Below are 18,874 nucleotides of genomic sequence, written 5' to 3'. Positions count from 1 at the left end.
ACACCAAACCAAGCATAGTAGTAAATAATAACTGGTGCCCAGCTTCTCAACAAATTTGTAACTCATCTGTGGAAAACACAGCCCTCAGAGGCAAAGGAGGAAAATAGACCCCCTGTAAGATGGGTGTGCACAGCTGTGGGGGCTGAGCCCTACCCAGAGCACTGCCATCACGGAGCCTCAACTCACAAAACTGTGCATTTCATGATTTTGTTAGTGACACCAATTTCTCAGCAGACTTTATCAGACAGGGTTTTAATTAAAAAAAAGGTCTCCTGGCAGAGCACTGCATGTTTCTGTATTAATTATTCTTTCCTGACAAGCGTCTTGCTTCCAGGGCAGAGATGTGAATTTAGCAATCCAGAAAACAGCAGGAAACCACTGCTCAAATGCCCCCCAGAAAGAGATCAGCACCTCTCCATCACTGCTCCACCACCCCTGCCTTTTGGTCACTGGGTGCCAACCCCTTTGCTCAGGCACCAGGACAAGGGGTGCTCTGCATAGCTCCCCACTGCCTAATCACAGACTTCTTCCAGAACTCCTTCCGTAAAGTTTCTCTGTATTTATTTATAACAGCCATGTACAATCCTTATCTCTCCCCAAAATGGGATGTCCTTTTTCAAAAGCTGGCCATTAGTGACCTCAGTCTGGAAATATCTAGTGTGGTTTCCTAAAGAAATGGGAGTGTGTGTGCTACATAACCATGGAAGCATGGAATCATTCAGGTCGGAAAGGACCTCTAAGGTCACCTCTGCCAATTGTCAACCCAGCAGTGCCAAGCCCACCATTAAAGCACGCTCCTAAGTGACATAATCCCAGCTTTAGTCTCCAACATGGTAAAACTAAGGGTGCCCCATCCAGTGGCTGGATGCATCCAGCAAGCTGACCTCTCATCCCTCCTAGTGAGACATACAGAAACCGTATGCTTGCTGTGGAATCACAACACATGGTGGGATAATGAAGCTGCGATAATGGCTCATCAGAAGCAGCTAATTTGTAAACACCCCAAATCCCAAGGATCATATGATCACTTATGGTTGGCACCAATTTAAGCAGCAGTGTGACATCCCCTGTTAATGAACCACTAGGATTAGCAGAAGGAAAGTAGTTGTCTGAGAGCTGAACTAATGCCCATTCTGATGGTACAGGAGCACTGCCCACCCAGCCAGCCTTCTCTCCTCTGGGAGAGACAAAAACACTTCACTTAGGGAAAGCTGAAGAGCAAAGCACAGGTTTTAATTGACAACATTTATCAGCTTGATTAGCAGCACAAGTGCTCATTACTCAGAGCTCAAGTGAACCCAAAATAATCCCCTTGCTGGCTGCTCCACAGGTCTGTGCTACTGAGGAGGAACTGCAAAAGCAGCTTGTGGGGATTTTCTCCCTCCCATCAGTACCAGATGCTTTGTAGCATCCCAGATGACACAGAGGCCCAAGGGCATCACCTGCCCTCAGAAAAGCCTTAAAAATAAATGGCCTGATATAAACCCCCAAGTAATACACCAAATTTACTCCTTGTGGAAAGGCTGACAGCCTCATTGAGCAGTCAGGGAATACACCCAGTAGCCCAATCCACCCTGCTAAGAGGGCCAGGGAAGGCATTGGCCTTCAGATCTCCAAGAGAGGAAGAGGTGAAAAATAAGGGAGATTTACCCAGCGAGGTCATGGGGACATCCTGGAACTGAATAAGCTGCTTTTGGGTGACAATGAGGCCAAGACTTTCACAGTGATAGCACTCATTGCTACAGAGAGACAGGGGGAAAGCAGCAGTGCTGGGAAAGGACGGCTGGCAACTGCCTTCTGCAGGGATACAACAGGCTGAGAGAGGAGGAAGATGCTGTTAGCTGACATGCAAGATGAATTCTTGGACTGGTGCATGAACTGGACTGAGATGATATTTCCATGGGAGGTTGTGCAGAAAGAACCAGCGAGGTTAGGAAGGGAGCCTGGAAGGGAGGGGAGGAGGGAGGTCTGGTGCCTTTCCAAAAGCCATGCTCAAGTTAAAGGCAGGAGTTTTGGGTTTGATGTAGGAGATGCTGGATGCTTCTCTGCAGCCTGTACCGTGGCCAAGGGCTGGCACTTGGCTGCTCATTCATAAAATTACTGCTACACACCCTGCAGCTTGGAGCTGTGCTTTCCAGTGATCCCTGCAACACTGACTTTCACAAGACACCCTGTGCAATGTCCATCCCTATGGGAACAGGATGGCAGTAATCTCAGCCAAGGAGTTCCAGCCTTTCTGATGCCCAGATTTGCCTGAAATTTGCCCTGCCATGCCACCCTACAGTGACTGTCACCTTGCCAGCCATCTGTCCTCGCTGCAGGGCTACTCTCACATGACAGCCTGTAGATGGATTTGAGTTGCAAAGAAAATGCCAAGCAGAAGGGGAAGGGACACTGTTCAGGTTCATTTAGAAAAACAAACAAATAATTAAAAAAAACACCTTGCAAAATAATTAAAAGGAAGGGGCAGAGGGAATGTTCTTAGGGCAGTGTTAAAATTCATTACTCTTTCTAATTTGCAGCATTTCATGCTTACCAGGCTGAACTTCACCTCTGCCACATTAAAATGCCCAAAGGCTGTCTAATTACTCTTTGCCTTCTTGGACCAAGCTCAGATGCTCCAGGAGCATAAGAACTGGGTGTTTTCATGCCTGATTTGAATTAACAACTCTACACTTGCATATGCATGTGTTTGCCTGTGAGCAGGGAGGGGAATCTGTACTCACCCCTCTTAGCACGAATTTTTATAAACAGTGGTCTGATCCCAACCTCAGTCCTGACATGAAGGAGTTAAACAAAAAACCATTTTGTTGGAAGACTGAGCCAGACTTATGACTCAGGGGTGTTGTGGATTCCCCTTTTCACCTCCAGCATCATCCAGGTGCTCCAGCTCCTGCCAGCTGGTAACAGTCATGGCTCTAAGAACAGCAACAGGGAGAAGGACTGAAAGCATTTTGCACTGGCCAGGACCAAATTCCTGCTGAAAGGCTCTTCCCTCCTCCCCTCCAAACATCTCCCTCTCCTTGCCTTCCAGCTCAGAGGCTTCTCGGGTGGCTGGCATGGGCTCACCAAGCTTGTGTTATGCAAGGCTGCAGCCTGCCCAGGAGCAAAGCCTCCTTCTTGTAGATCCTACAGCTGACTGCCTCCAGGTCAGACAAAACACTTTGTTCCAAAGGACAGCATTTGCTGCCCTTCAGCTCCATTCCCACTAAACAGGAGAGGGCTTCCATGTCACATTGCAAAAGCACAGGATCAGTCAAGGAGAAGATGAAGCAGGAACCAGGCATGTGGCTGCACAACCCTCAACCAGGTGCAATGTTCTGGGGCGTAGTAGTGGGGTGTTCAGAGGAGCAGGCAGACTTTTTATAAATATGTTATTTAAATAACTTTTTACAGCCTCCTTGGGTGTTTCTATTGACAGACAAGTGGCAACACCAAGGTTATCCTGTCACCTACCAACACAAAAGTCCAGCTCAGCAGAGGAAACCCTGTTGATGCAAGGAGAGCTTTACACACTGTTTCTCCAGGGCCCAGGGAAGAAGAAGAAGCAGTTGTATTGCCTCTCACTGTTTACACTGAGCATAAGACAAGCACTCCACACCTCTTGGCCAACAACTCTATGCCACCCATGAACAAAAAAGCCTCAAGTGCTCTTAGAATCATAGAATGGTTTGGGTTGGACGAGACCTTCAATATCCTCAAGTTCCAACCCTCCTCACACAGCTCCTATGGGCAACCTGTGCCAGTGCCTGCGCCATTCCCAAAGCCCTTTCCCACTCCAAGCTGTGCATGCACCCTAGTTTTGCTTTGGACCCCAAATGGCATGGCCCAGAGCCAGCAGCACAGCGCAGCATCCTGCATTAGCAATGGCCACAAGTAGGGGAAGCTGAAACCGCACTGATGGAAATTAGAAAACAAGACATCATTTCTTCTCAAATTGACTGTGGTTAACCAGGGAAGCTAATTCCCATGGGAAGTTACAGGTAGCTCGTGTCCAGATGTTTTTGAGCACAGTTCGACATCTTTACAGAGCAGCTGTTTTAGCCAAAATGCAAATTACTGAACATTTACAGTGGTTACTTGCTCAAACAAAACTGTTGAAGAACAGAGCACTCAATGTCCCCTCCTGGCCTTTATATCTATTCTTCATCAGGTCATATCTCTGTTCTCATTTAAAGGCTAAAGGTGAAATTACAATTTTCACTCTTAATTAGGTTTATATCAAGCTCTGATTTTAATCAGTGATTTCCTACAGCACAGGTGGCATCCAAATCAGGACACCTTAACATGGCACCTTTCAGCCTGAGGGTTAATTTTGCATGAGCAACCACAGGGACTAGCTGCTCCCCCTCAGAAATTCAGACCAGTGGATTTAGCCCTAAAAAACATCCTGATGGGGCCAAGGGCTGTTTCTTCTAAGTGAGTAAACCCTCTGGCTTTTTGCAAGCATATAAGTAGAGCAAATGCTCCCTGATGAATCCTCCTCCTCCCGGCAGCAGGAAAAAGCATCCCTCTGCAGAGATCCTGGTCCCTTCTGTAAAGCACTCCAAGACCTGCAAAGGAAGTTGCTGTCTAACAAGCTGGCTATTACTGAAAATAAACTTTAAAAAGATCATCCTTTTGACAAGGGCATGTAGTGATAGGACAATCTGGAATGGCTTTAAACTGAAAGGGAGTAGGTTTAGGTTTGATATCAGGAAGAAAGTCTTCAATGTGAAGATGGTGAGGCACTGGCTCACATTGCCCAGAGAAGCTGTGGCTGCCCAATCCCTGGAAGTGTTCAAGGCCAGGCTGGATGGGGCTCTGAGCACTCTGGTCTAGCGGAAGGTGTCCCTGCCCATGGCAGGGGGTTGGAACTGGAAGGTCTTTAAGGTACTTCCAACCCAAACCATTCTACGGTTGTATGAATCAAGACCAAGCATTCATTAAAAACTGCATTTGCACCCGGGCCAGGGAAAGGGCAGGGTCACACATCCTGGCAGAAAGCTGCTGCAAGTGACTCCATATCACCAAAATATGCCTGGCTGTCAGCATCTGCACAAAATCCACTTGAGATAAGATGTCACATGTGGAGGCTGTTTCCGGCAATGCACAGTGATCTTTAGCATACTTGCTTTATTTCCTCTGGATTTTTTTTCCACCAGAACAGCACTCCTCTATTGCTTAACAGCAAGATGACAGCATAGGGAGAGACATAGCCAGTCAGCAGGTCTGCATGCATGTGCAAGATTGGGATATTTTCTTCCTGGGAAGGCCAGGGTTAACGGGGGGGTCTGGGCATCCTTGAATACCCATCTCCTTTAGGAGCCAGCGGGTGTGCTGACCAGGAGCTCCCTTTCTGCTTGGGTGACTCACACTGGGACTGAGGCCTTTGGCTGGGGAGTTCCTCATTCCTTGCAGCTGTGAGTCACCGTTTGCAAACACAGTCAGATGTTGGATGCAGGAGAAAAGGCAGCCCCACACTGGGAACACTCTCATAACCCTGTGCTGGCTCCAGCTCTGCCTGGCCAGGGCTCTGCACACAAACTGGGCTTGTGGCACCAGCCAGACCGGCCCTTCCCTCAGCACGGGCTCTAAGATCAGACAGGACCAGGACACATGTCTGAAAGCATCCTGACACAGGAATGAGTAACAAGCTCAAAGCAAAGCTGGTGCCAGCCTCTCCTACTGGATCAGAAAATGCAGGAGGCTGGAGGGATGCAGGAAGAGCAGGGAGAAGAACGAAACAACAGCAAAAGGTGGTGGCAGAGAGACAGACCCAAAAGCAGCGGAAAGAGCAAGGCAGTACATGCCACCAGGCAGCCTGAGGGAAAGCAGACATGCTGAATATATTCACCACTCGGGTCCAGCTCACCCCGATCCACTTGTGGTTTGGGGAGAATGCAGAAGATAAGTTTTGGGTTCCTTGCACATGCTGTTTGGTTCCTTACCCAGCATTACTGATTGTGTGATGTCAGGCATGTTTCCCAGGCCACAGCAGGGTTAAAAACCCTTGGAGATCACCAGGAGTTGCAAGACAAGTAACAAAAGGTGAATTAATAGGCATTGCCAATGCCAAGTCCCTGGAGACAGCCATGACTCCACTGACCCCTCACGCCTCAGCACACCCTGACCCTGGTTAATAATTGTAAGGAGCAGCACCGGGCCAGCAACACCAAAGCTCACTCAGCAGCCCATGCAGCTTCCAAAAAACCACCTTTGTGCAGGAGAAGGCAGGAACCTTCTCCAGTACATGACACTGCTCACGCAGAGCAGGTTTTCAGGTTCTGGAAAAACACAACCTAGGAAGAGCAGACTCACGCATACAGAATTGAGCCACCTGCACTGATGGTCATCCAGACACATGGCTCCTGCTCAGCCCAGGAGTGCTGTCACCCCACATGAGGATCATGCTGAACACAAACCACACACCCCATAAGGTTACAGAGATGCTGTGCCCTTCTCAGCATCCATTTTGATCCATTTTGAAGGGGAGGGGCGAGGATGCTATCTTTGCATGTTTGGAGTGAGAACGTGTTTGTATTATTCATTCAGCATTTCTAATTGAACAGCTAGACCTGCTCCTTTTAAATCCAGTCACACTGACTCCACTGGGAATCTTGCACCACATTAATACAATCACACTGGTTTTCTGGCCAGCTGGGCAAAAAATTGTGGTCTAAAGGCAGGCCTGTACCTTTGTGAGGTGGAAAGAGGGAAGGACTAGGACGGAAGAGTAAGAGGGCATTGCTTGATGTAGCCATGCGAGCCTTTTTCTTGGGCATTATGGGTGACAGAGATGTTTATTTAAGAGGCTGAGGAACTGGAAAATCCATTCAGAAAACTCATCATTAGTGCAGCTAAAATGCAGCATGTCCTCCATGCAAATGCTCTGCCTTCAATAGCTTCTGCAGCCTCTGGGATGATTAAAGCAATTGAACTTCAAACTGCGCATTTGGGAGGAGCAGAAGAGATAACGGAGCTGCAGCTACTCTGTAGGAGAGTGAGGAGAGGCAGCTGGATCCTTCAAGATCATCCCTCCCAGGCTAGCTGTGATGTTTGTCCTTCTGGCTGATCCAGGGCATCCTTCCTGCAGCTTCAGCCCTGACCACTTCATGGCACGCCCTGTCTCCCTATGGGAGCGTTCAAGGAGAGGATGGAAGGGGTGTGTGGGACTTGTCCTTGCTCATGGCAGAGTACTGGAATGAGATGGTCTTCAAGGACCCTTCCAACCCAAACCATTCTGTGACTCCATAATAACACCATCCCCAAGGCAATGGATTGCTTCTCTCCCCATCACCTTCACACCTTGCTGCAGGCAGAGCCCAAAATTCCATACCCACAGAGGCCCAGAGGTACAACCAAGTCCTTTAGGTCTCCTCTTGAGAGCTCCTGGCCATTCCCAGAAATGTATCCCTTGACCTGCTCCACTTCAAGCAGGGTAGGAACATCTCCTGCAATGATGGGGGCACCCCAAATGCTTCTGACAACAGGCTCCACACCACAGGTTTCACCCCAATCCTACAGCTGCTGGCCTCAAGTCAGGTCTCAAACCTCTGCCAAGACTCCCAGCTTTTGCTAGTAAACCATTTTAGGATTGTCTCTTTGCCTGGCCCAACCCTGAATAAAAGCACCAAGGCACTCTGTGAAAAAGTCCAAGAAGGCACAAAGTCACTTCAGACTTGGTCCTCCCTGCTCAGTTTTCCCTTTGATAGGCCCTCAAGCCCCTTGCCAGTCACTTCCCAAAACCCACATCCTATAAATTCCAAAGTCACAACAGCAAATATCAGACCACACCTCGGTACTGACTGATAAGAACATTCTCCTTGTCTGTAAAATTTTCAGGATCGCCCAGCAAAATCTGCTGGTTTTAAATTTAATTTTGCCTCCTTTTCCTTCTCTGTCTTAACTGAATTTTTCTTTCTGTGACTATTCTAAAGCATCATGAGCACAAAAGTAATATTTAAAGGCTTGCAGCAGCTGAGAGTGCTACTGCTTTTGAACAGGTCTCTCTTAGGCAGATTGGACCACTTCAAATAAGTGAGATTTATTAGAAATCCTTGTTACTGGATCCACTCAGTTCTTACAAGCTGAAAGGTCTGAATGTAAGTTCCCCCTGTCTTAATTTGAGCTCTTCAAACTGTTTCTGCCTTGGATGCTGCTACTCCCCCAACCTCCAGCCAGCTTTTCCCCCCATTATTCCTTCATTTCAGCAGTGCTGCCCTTCTCTAAATACAGAGGTAAGAGTTTGCCATACAACCCTTGGAGCAGAAAGGCTGCTGCTTTCTCCTGGCAGGGACTGGACATAAGTTTTCCCCCTCCTTCAGGGAGATGGATACAGGTCAGGATGCTGGGCACTGCATCCACTCTGTGTTCCAGATCACAGAGTAATGGAATGGTTTGGGTGGGAAGGGATCTTAAATGTCATGAAGTCCAACACCTTTTGCCATGGACAGGTACACCTCTCACTTTCCAGATGAGGATTCCTCCTCTTAGGAAGACCTATTGCTTTGCTGCAGGCCAGCAAGGCTGGTGCTTGCTCCTGCTACCATGGCTGGCAGCCAGATCTATCACCCTGCTCTCACCCAAACAAAGATGCCCACCACTGCTCTGAGGACTGTCTGGATTCTCTGCACAGCCTGGCTTGTCTTCAGGAGGAGGCTCAGAGCATGTTCCTAACCCATGCTGAGCAGCAAGCAGGCAAGTGTGGGCTGAGCACAGTGCTCTGGGATCAGGACTAAGCCTCCTCCTCCTCTCCCAGACACTACGTTGCCACAAGCCCTTGATCTGCATCTCTTTAGACACTCTGATGTTGCAGCAGCTCCAAGCTGGAGCAGTGAGTCTTGGGGAAAAGAGACTTCTAACACACCTCGGGATCATCCTGACCAGAGGAGATCCCGAGAGAGATGTACCCTGTGACAGAGGGAGGAGTTTCACTCCCTTGCATGGGACAGGACCCTGACACAGCCCCGTGTTAGATGCAATAAATCACCACTCTCCTGCTCCTGCATGAAGACCTGCCAGGATCCAAAGGCAACACTTGCTGGGCAGGCAGCCAGCAGCCACCATCCCCATCCTGCACTCATGCAGCTTTTATCAAATCAGAGCAGCTTTTATCAAATCAGAGCTTCCCTTTGCTCAGCAGAGAAATCACCTCAGTCTGGCTCTGAAAAGGTAGAGTTTGCAGCTGCAGCTTTTATCAAATCAGAGCTTCCCTTTGCTCAGCAGAGAAATCACCTCCCTTAATCACCCCTAAGCAATTCTCACAGTATTTACACATGCTCAGACAACTGGTAGGACCAGCTCTTCAAGGATTTGGGAGCAACAAGCCTGCAAACATTTCATAGGAAGCTTTTGATTACCAGGGTGTGCCTCAGTAAAAATAAAACAAATGAACCCCAAACCCAGAGAGACAAACAGACATGCATCCTTCGTCTCTGTATAGGATGGAGGAAATGGTGGAACAGCCCAGGAGGGGCTGTGAAGGGATGGAGTCAAGCAAAGCCACCTGCATCCTGCACCCTGGAGTCAGGGGAGCTCAAACCATTGGAAATGTGATGAAAACTAGGATGGAGGGTGCTTGCTGCAAGAGAGGGATGCCTTTTGTCACCTAGAGAAATCACTCTATGGATTATTTGGAGATGTAACAAAAAGACTCCAGCAACAAGCACAAAAACACAGTGCACCATGGTTTAAGGGAAGGCAATGCAGAAGCAGAGCTGGAGCTTTGCCCTTTTCACCAGGAGCTCAGAGAGACCTGCTGCTGCCTGTCATGCTGAGCTACATAGGGAGCAATATTCTGGGTACCTTTCCTGATGGTAAAAGCTTGGCCCTGCCCTGGTCTGCCACAGCCTTGTTTGATAGCTACGTCTAGGTCACAGGATAAACCTCGAAGGAATCAGCAAGGGCTGCAATCTCCCTCACGTAAGGATGAGCTGCAGCCAGGCAAGGAGAACATTTCATAGAATCATGGAACCACAGAATGGTTTGGGTTGGAAAAGACGTTACAGATGATCTAGTTCCAACCTCTCTGCCATGAGACATCTTTCCCTAGACCAGGTTGCTCAAAGCCCCATCAAACCCAGCCTTGAACACTGCCAAGGATGGGGCAGGTAAAGCTTCACTGAGCGACCTGTGCCAGTGCCTTAACATTCCCACAGGAAAGAATTTCTTCCTACCATCTAATCTAAACCTGCCCTCTCTCAGTTTGAAGCCATTCCCCCTTGTCCTATCCCCCCATGCCCTTGTAAAAAGCCTCAGCTCTCTTGCAGCCCCTTTATGTTCCAGAATCTACTCTAAGGTCTCATTGAGCCCTTCTCTTCTCCAGGCTGAAGAATTCCAACTCCCTCAGCCTCTTTTCATAGTGGAGGTGTTCCAGCCCTCTGACTGTCCTCATGGCCTCTTCTGGTGTCTTTCCAACACATCTGTCTTCTGCTGGGGGCTGTGATAAGCTGGGAAAGTCCCTGCATGGTATGGAGAAGGAGCCCTCTCCCACAAATCATTTCAGAGCTCCACATTAAGGTTTCCAGCCCCCCAGAATGGGGCAGACTTAAGGTGATTGGGATGCTTTATAGTCCCCTCTCCCTTTAACCTTCGTTCCCAATGGTTGGAAGTCACAGGACAGGAAGGAACATCTGATGCTCAGATGGATGGTGGAATGACTAAAACTGGTCATTTCTGCACAAGGGCAAACCAAGGGGCGGGGAGAGCTTTTCTCTGCCAGAAGAGTATTTTAAGGCAAAATGCATCAAAGTGTTATTGAACTGGGACACAAAAGCTGCAGGCAGGGGCTTAGGAGCTCAGTCCAGCCCCTCTGAAGGGCTGGACCAGGCCCAAAGGAGCCAGGCTCTGACCTAGATGCTGCAAACCCCGCGGGCTCCCAGCACGGCTTTGCAGGGGTATCATCTGTCACATCTCCAGTTCAGAAAGATCCCCAAAGCATGAGGATCTGCAATATTGGCTGAAAAAACAGTGCATCATGCAGAAAAGCAAAAATTGTGAAGTCTCCTTGGCCACAGAGTGGAGCAGAAAGGACTTTTTCCCAGAGAGGGTGAAAACTCAATGACAACCATTCCTATTTCCCTCCACGACCTCAAGAAGTCACCACTATGCTGAAGAGGTGCTTCCTACAGTGTAATCAAATTTAGTAGGAATAAGCTATGGATGAAAATTCTCCATGGTGTGAAAGGGAGAGCTCAGAGCAGGTAAAGGGTTAATGCGGCCAGACAAATGCTCGACTGGTGAAAAACGTAGCTTCCATGAAGCCACTGGGTCTGTGTCCATTTTCTGCAGTGCCCAGAGCCTGGCCCTTTCTCCCTGGCTAATCAACTGGAAGCGAGCAGAGCGGAGCCATCACCGCCCCCATTCCCCACCCATGACACTGCCCGCAGGGCTGGGAGATGCAGGAGCACCATCCGGCCTGGAGCAGGTCAGCACAAGCCACTGCCACAGCTTTGTGCCCCACAGCCCCTCAGAAGAGCAGGTGAAGGTGAAGACATGAAGACACAAGTAAGTAAACAGTGCCCAAGTGTGCCCTGCACCACCACGGCACGAGCAGAGGACAAAAAACACCTCTGGGTGGGCTGAGGAGGCTTCTCTGTGGACAGGGGTTCACCTCTGGACATCTGCAGAGAAAGGACAACTCTGGAGATTAGTGAGGAGGAAGAGAGAGAGAGAGCCTGATCCCAGCCTTCAAGCACAGCTGCATCCTTCTCCTTCTCTCTGCATTAACCTGATGCTGCCCTGCTTGGAGAAAGCATTAGGAGAAGAATCTCGGCATCTCTGGACAGCCAAAAATATCCAATAATTAATGCACAAGCGTGAGCAGATTTAGAGGATGCACCCGTTCTTCGTATTGTCATACCCCAGCACGAATACTGTCTAAATTCCTCTTGGGATCAGAGCCAAAGCCTTTCTTAAAGCATGGATGCTTTATTATTAATCCGTGCAGCAACCAGGAAAGGGAGAGATGGATTCATTTTTTTTGAGGTATAATCAAAGACAAAAAATTATCTCAGCTGGGCGTCATCTGCTTCATAGCTGGTCTGGTCCCACATCAGGAAGATGGTGAGACCTGCTTGGCTTACACAGCCCTTCCCAAAGGAGACACCAGGACAGGGTGTCTGGACCACAGAGTCCTGGCCTCCCACACTGGCAGATGCTAAGACTTCCTTATATCGCAGCCAAGCACCTTGCAAGAGAGGCGATGTGCTCTAATTCACACTCTCCTACTCTCCTCTGATGTGACACAGTTGCAGAGCCTCTAGACAAACCTCTTAAGCTAAACTGAATGAATTCACACCCCAGCACCAACACTGCCCTCAGTTTAAATTGCTTTTCTGCCTGCCTGGAGTTCACCCCTTGGATATATTTGGAGTCAGCAAGCACATCCTCTCCCTGCCTTTGTTTCGCTGGGCTTGGCTTTTATAGCCTGGTATAATAGCTCTCCATCCCTCTGAGCAGCTTCAGAGCCCTTTTCCCTGCACCTGCTCCAGGCTGAGTTAATCCCTCTCAAGCACCAGATCGAAGAGCCTGGTCCTTCCACATTAACTCTTCCCTACCCATGTCCCACAAACACCCTTTGCCTATTTCCCTTCGCCTTTTTTCAATGCTCCTGGGGGCATCCGGGACCAAAGCAGCCCTGAACCCCCAGTTTCAGCTATCCCAATATGATTCAATCTCTAAACATAGCACAAAGTCCAGACACGGTGCTCCCCACTGTCCAGGTTGGTATACAACTTAGGGGACAGCCCCACAGCCTGAAACCCCTCCTCGAGGTCAGCTGTTGCCCTCTGGCTGAGCACCTCATCCACCTCTCAGCTTGGTTTCACAGGCAAATCCCAGCAGGAAAAATGAGAATGAGCTCAGATCCTCCCTTAAAGGCTTTAAGCAGATTTAAGCTCTGCTGCGTGGGCTTAATCTGTCCAGCAGTGCCCTTTGTCACCTCCCCCAGCCCTCCCCCGCAGAAATCTTCTCCACTGACATACTCCCACATGCACTATGTAAACTGCCAGCACATCCAGGTAAAGGAGCATCTCCTTCCCCTAAAAACGAGAGCACAGCCACAGGTCAGACCCCTTCAGTAATAGCTCTGGGTTTCCATCTCCCCCCACCTCAGAGGCTTGAGATTACCCACAGCAGTTGTCCATCACCAGCTGAAAGCTCCCTTGAACAGAAAATGCCATGGTGGACACAGCAGCTGGGCAGGGATTTTCCCGGGCTTGTGGCCATGTCAAAGCCACACCTAAGTCATGCAGGGACTGGGGTGCTGATGACAGGGAGCAGGGTAGGCTCGAGTCTGCCACAAACCTGAGTGCCTTGGTCACATCACTTTGCCCCTATTTCATGCGCCACTGCTTTGCAGATGGCATTACGCCTTCTGCGTGTCATCATGGTGTCCTCACAACATGACAAAGGGACTTGGTTTCTACTCTCAGCACGGCCTGCTAGAGCAAGCCCTGCTGGCTTCCTCAAAACCTGCTTTTCCTTTTGCTCATGATTTGATCCTTAATTCTGGTGCCAACAAGAAAGTTCTTCCCAACCAGTTCCAGCACATGGCTGCTGGCAAGCACCAGCCACCGAGCGAGCCAGCCCCCGTGCACGCAGCAGCACCTGTACACATGCACCCATTGCAGGAGGGGTTCAGACCTCACATCCCACTCCTAAGGGTAGAGAAAGGGCTTCTGAAAGAGCATCTCTCACCCCCTCTTGGGTTTTATAACCTCACTGCCTGGGTCATGGGTTGGAGCTGAGCCCCAGGTGATTCACGTGAAAGAATTGCTTAAATAAGCATGAGGCAGCTGATGTTCCTGGGAAGAGCAGGGGAAATAGAACCCACTGGGACAGATGTGCCTGTAGCAATATGTTGCACCAAGCAGGAGTAAGTGGTAAGCACTTGCATCAGGCTCTGCACCTCCATCCATTCCTGACTCTGCTGCTATTCCCTGCCCTAGTACTTGCTGCCCCAGTGATGCTGCCAACAGGTGATACCTGCTCTCACCTGTATCCCAAAATTTGTTCCTCCTCAATTCACTGCTACCCTGAGCAGCAGGGCCAGCCAGACTCCCTGCACCTTGGGCTACCCACTTTCCATGTGCAGAGAAAAGGGTGAGACATGCAGCTCCAGGGACCCTGTATTGCCTTCCCTCCTGTATAACAGCATGCTTGGAACCCAGGCTGACCCTGGCAGGCAGATTCCCCGAAGATACGAGATGGGATGGAGATAAAAGGTGCCCTGGGGAAAGCCTGCAGCATGGTCTTTGATGGATGCAGAATATAAACAGCTGAGGATTTAAGAGCATTCTTCACCACACACTGAGCTCCCTGCTCTGCTTCCATTTGCCGTGGTTGCACTCCCCACCAGGCTCAGCGCTAACACGGCATCCAGGCAGAAATGGTAACTGGAGATAAATAACTGGTAATATAGGCAAGCATGACACAGGCTGGATCTGCAGAGCCAAGCGTGCTGCCCACGCTCACCTGCAGCTAGCACCGTGGGAGGTGAGGGACTGAAGACCGGAGCCACATCCAGTGGGACACCCTCTACTAGAAAGCACCAAGCTGGTGTCTCAAGCTCAAAATAACATTTTTCAGGGAAGGGAGGAAAGATTGGGATTTGGGAAATCCAGACTCATATCACTGCTTGGAAATGCCAAAAGCCATCAGTCTCCTGCAGGCTAGCAGCAAGTTTGCTTTTCTTGAGAACAGGAGCTCGCTCTTGTCTTAACTTTCCAGGAGACTTTCTAAAAGCCCCTGCGTTCGTCCCAAAAAAATGGAACAAAGAACAATACTGAAACCTCAGGATTTTTTCTCAGCGCAGAAAGCCTGCTGCTCTCCAGCCAGCGCCCAGGCCTCGGTGCTCAAAGTTTCAGTCCAGCCTGGCTCCACAAGCTGAAGTGGGGGGAAGCTGTGGGCATGCAACTTTCCTATGCACCACGCCGAGTACCCCGACTCCAGCACCCCCAAAGGCCAGCGTTCACAGCAGCGCTTGTTAAGGCAAGGGCTGCAGCGTGCTCCGCGCAGGGGAGGAGCAGGGTGCCTGCTTCGGGCTTGTTTTCCCCAAAAACCCTTTATGCACATACACGCTGACATACAAACACACAGTGCCCCCCAGCCCGGAATGCAGCTTCTACCCGGTTCCCAAAGCCACAGGTGCCCCCGAGCATCCCCCGAGGGCGCGGCGGGACCCCCGGGCGGGGCGCGGAGCCGTCCCCCCGCGGAGAGAGCAGCGGCGGGGGCTGCAGGGACAAGCCACCCCCTCCCGGGGCCGGGGGTCGCCTTACCTGCCCGGGGCTGGCGCGGGTCCCGCTGCCGGTTCCGCCGCTCCGGGCGCGCCGCCGCCCGCAGCGCTTCGCCTCCCGCAGCGCTTCGCCTCCCGCAAGCACCGCCCCGACGGGCGGGCCCCGACCGCGCCTGCGCCCGGCACCGCGCCCGGTCCCGCGCCACGGAACCGGCACCGGGACAGCGGCACCGGGACGCGCCACGGAACCGGCACCGGGACTGCGAATGGCACCCGGGATGAGGAGCGGCACCCGGAATGGGAACCGGCGCTGCGATCGGGAATGGGAACCGGGAACGGGATCGGGAACTGGACAGCGAACCGGCACCGGGAACTCTCACTGGGAGTGGGAAGAGGCACCGGAAACCGGCACTTCCCACTGCTGGGAACTGTGGTCACTACTAGGAGTGGGGACTGGCACTACCCGGTAGTGGGAAATGGGAACGGCGCCAGCTGGCGCCGGTCCAGGAGTTGGGGACCAGTCTGGTGGACTGGGATCGGGGATCCAGGTCCAACATTGCCAGGGCACCAGGGCCTGGGATCATCCAGGAAATGGGCCCATCATTGGGAACAGGAGCTGGCACCGTTCTGGGGAGGGAATAGGAATGGGGAACTGGGGCTACCAGCAGCACCAGCTGGGAGCTGGATCTGGGACCAGCACCTGCATACCTGGACACTGGCACTAGCCACTGGGACCTTCCAGGCACTGGCACTTGCCCCAGCATTGCCCTGGCACTGGATAGCAGGACAAGGTCCCACTGGCACTGCCTGGGACCTTGCCCTGGCACTGGGAACTGGACAAGCTAGAGCACCATGCACCACCACCAGCTGGGCACTGGGACACCAGGGAGCTGGGAAGCATTGGGACATAACCCATGGAGGGTGCAGGGGAGAGTCATCAGAGGGTGCAGGATTTGGGTGCAAAGGGCACATCCCCTGTAAGGAATAGCATGGGGCATGGTTACAGAGATGTGTTTTCAGCCCAAGATCAAAGTTAATCTCCTTTTCTCTTTTGTAAGAGGGAAGATGAGGCACTGGGAGGGGAGGGATCAAAGGCTGGGCATGCACTTGGCCCGCCTGCACATCCATGGAGGTCGGTGTGCAACAGGCATCCTGGGGCTGGTGATGGGCCAAGGTGTCCAGACTGGTGGAAAGCTTTCTCAGCTCACAAAAAGACATTCAAGAGGGGAAAACCAAACAAGAGCCACGCAAAAGCGCATCCCCCTGGGTGGGAAGGAGCCAGTGAGGTTTTACAGACCCTCTGTCAGGGGCAGCTCTGATCTGCTGCGCTGACTTGACACACAAGCCTTATTGGTAGTGGTCATGGTTGATCATAATTTAAGCCAAAAATAGATGGCAAGGAAAGAACAATTAAAGAAAACATTTGGAAGTGACAAGAATAAACTGCTCACATTTAAAGTCATGGGTGGCCCGACTCTTCTAGACAACAAAAAAAACAGGGCTAAAAAACCAGGGTTAGCTGCTGCCTGCTAGTGGCAGTGTGAATGCTTAAGGACATCTGCTTGCCACATTAGCGGTAATGCAGTGAAATTTTGGTGATAAAATCAGAAAGGAGGCCGTGCCCAGAGCTTCTGTTCCCATTGAGGTGTCACCAGCTGCTGTATGTGGTCACCACAAATCACATGAGTGATTCACCTCTAGGACCAGCCATTTCCTCCAATTTCGCATTATCTGAAACCCTCCTGAACTTTTTATATTAAAGTATTTTCCTGTTAGTTTTGTAATTTCATTACTTATTCAATTCATGCAATATTTGTGCTACAATTATTTCAATTCATTTATTGGTTAAATGAATAGGAAAGCCAAAACTCTGTAGTTCCACAAAGGCTTTGTTTGGCAGCAAAAGCTGTTTTCTAACATTTTCCTTCTCTTTGCTTGTTTTCCCCTCTCCCCCACAGATCTCAGGGCTGCTCAAAACCAGGTGTTTCATACACCTCTGCTCTGCCCCTCATTAAAATCAACCAAGAAAATAACCTTAACCCCTGCTGTATTTAGGTCTCAAGTCTGTCCATGTGCAGTGCTGAACCATCATCCCTCCGTGGTGGGAACCTCCTGCAGCAAAAGGCAAAGACCAAAATAAAAGACAAACCCTCAGTTCACAAAGATTTTTAAGGGGTTAGAGTAGACCTAAACAGGTCTCCAACCCCAGAATCCCCTTAATAGCCTTAAAACCAGCTGCGAGGCAGACTAGGGCAGGGATGGAAAGTGCTGCTGCTGCCCCCTGGGAGGGCAAGGACAGCATAGAGCCTCTTTTGATTTGTGTTTTAATCGAGAGACGCTCCATCAGGTGTAAATTAATTAATATGGTCATCCACCCTTCCTCTCACCAGTAGAGGTACTTCTTGCCCAGTTAGCCAGTGTGGGCTTGCTTTAATAGAAAGTAATTTCCTACTGAGCTTTCACCAATTTGACCCCAAAGCTGCTAAAGGGGAGGATCTCACTGCGGGGGACCCAGGGATAGAAGGGCACAGGGTGGAGTTTGTCACCCATAGGGGTGATGAGTGATGCTGTGCAGAACTGGATGAAAGGATTAAAAAGAGGAAAAAGGAAAAGAGAAAAAGGACTCACCCTTGAGACAAATCAACAGCAGGAGCCTGGCTTTTATTTTGTTAGCAGGCTGGAAAGCACTAGGGAAAAGCTGGAAAACATTAGGGAGAAGCTCTTCCACTGCATTTAAGCAGCAAGTGGGTCCCCAGACATTCCTCTTGCCCCACAGGGAAGTGGAGCCCCAGCCTGCACTCGTGGCAAGCCCAGATCTTTCTGATTAACTTAGTTGCGTTTTCGATTTCAGCCTCAGCGGGGGAAGGAGAATTATGTAAATACAATTTATAACGACACTTCACGTGTCCTCAGGGTCACGCAAATGAAGCCACAGTGACAGGGCTGACATGGAGGCTGTGCAGGGGAAAGGAAGAAATAACGATGGTTTAAAACCAGACTCCAAAAATAAGTAGGAATAAGGTAAAAGGCAAAGTGGATGAGGAAAGCTGCAGTCAGTGATTCCTCCAACAAATAGAATATCATAATTCACTCTGGGATTTCAAAGCAGATGACTTAGTGAGGTTTTCCTTCCTCCCAGGAATATTTGTTGTTCCTTCTCATTCAGGGAACCCCCAAGGTGAGATTTAATCCTGGGATGGTTCAAAGTGAGTGTCTGCCTGCCCAAAGTAGTGGGACTTGAAGAGCTGCTCAGTCCTGCCCTCCCTGCTCCTGCAAGGCCAGCTTTCCCCTCCCAGGGGCATGTTTGGGTGAGAAAAGTGAGAGAATTGCAGGTGCCTGTATCCTCACTTTTATGCCATGGAGATACAGGGAACAACCTCCAACAGCCCCATCCCCAAGGCAGGAGTTGCCTGATGAGAGTTCTAAGCACTGGTGATCCCATCAGGTTGCAATCTGCTGCTCCTTTTTGAAGACATCACAAAATGAGCCTCTGGTTGTCCGTCTGCACTTGAATTAAACCTCATTGTTCCGAATTCTGCAAAGTTTTTCACCCCTGAGTTGCAGCCTCTGGAATACCAGTAATGTATTCTCTCCTTTCCCTCTCCACATGATTGCAGCATAATCTCCTACTCACTTGATTTATTTAAGCAGGCCTTC

The 18,874-nt window shown here is 50.3% G+C and overlaps 1 protein-coding gene across 1 annotated transcript in view; it reads right to left on the bottom strand.

Moving 5' to 3' along the window:
* The window catches only part of CAPN5 (calpain 5), a 52,636-nt gene extending 37,321 nt beyond the window's left edge, over positions 1–15,315 (bottom strand). The window contains exon 1 of the mRNA XM_041414095.1: positions 15,261–15,315. The gene's annotated coding sequence lies outside the window, so the exon portion shown is untranslated. The remainder of the gene's footprint in view (positions 1–15,260) is intronic.
* Positions 15,316–18,874: the final 3,559 nt, after the last annotated feature.

The sequence above is a fragment of the Onychostruthus taczanowskii genome, unplaced genomic scaffold (genome assembly GCF_017590055.1).
Source record: "Onychostruthus taczanowskii isolate IOZ18803 unplaced genomic scaffold, ASM1759005v1 scaffold44, whole genome shotgun sequence".
NCBI lineage: Eukaryota > Metazoa > Chordata > Aves > Passeriformes > Passeridae > Onychostruthus > Onychostruthus taczanowskii.
The sequence above is the reverse complement of the archived record's forward strand: the minus strand, read 5'-3'. Positions and strand labels throughout refer to the sequence as shown.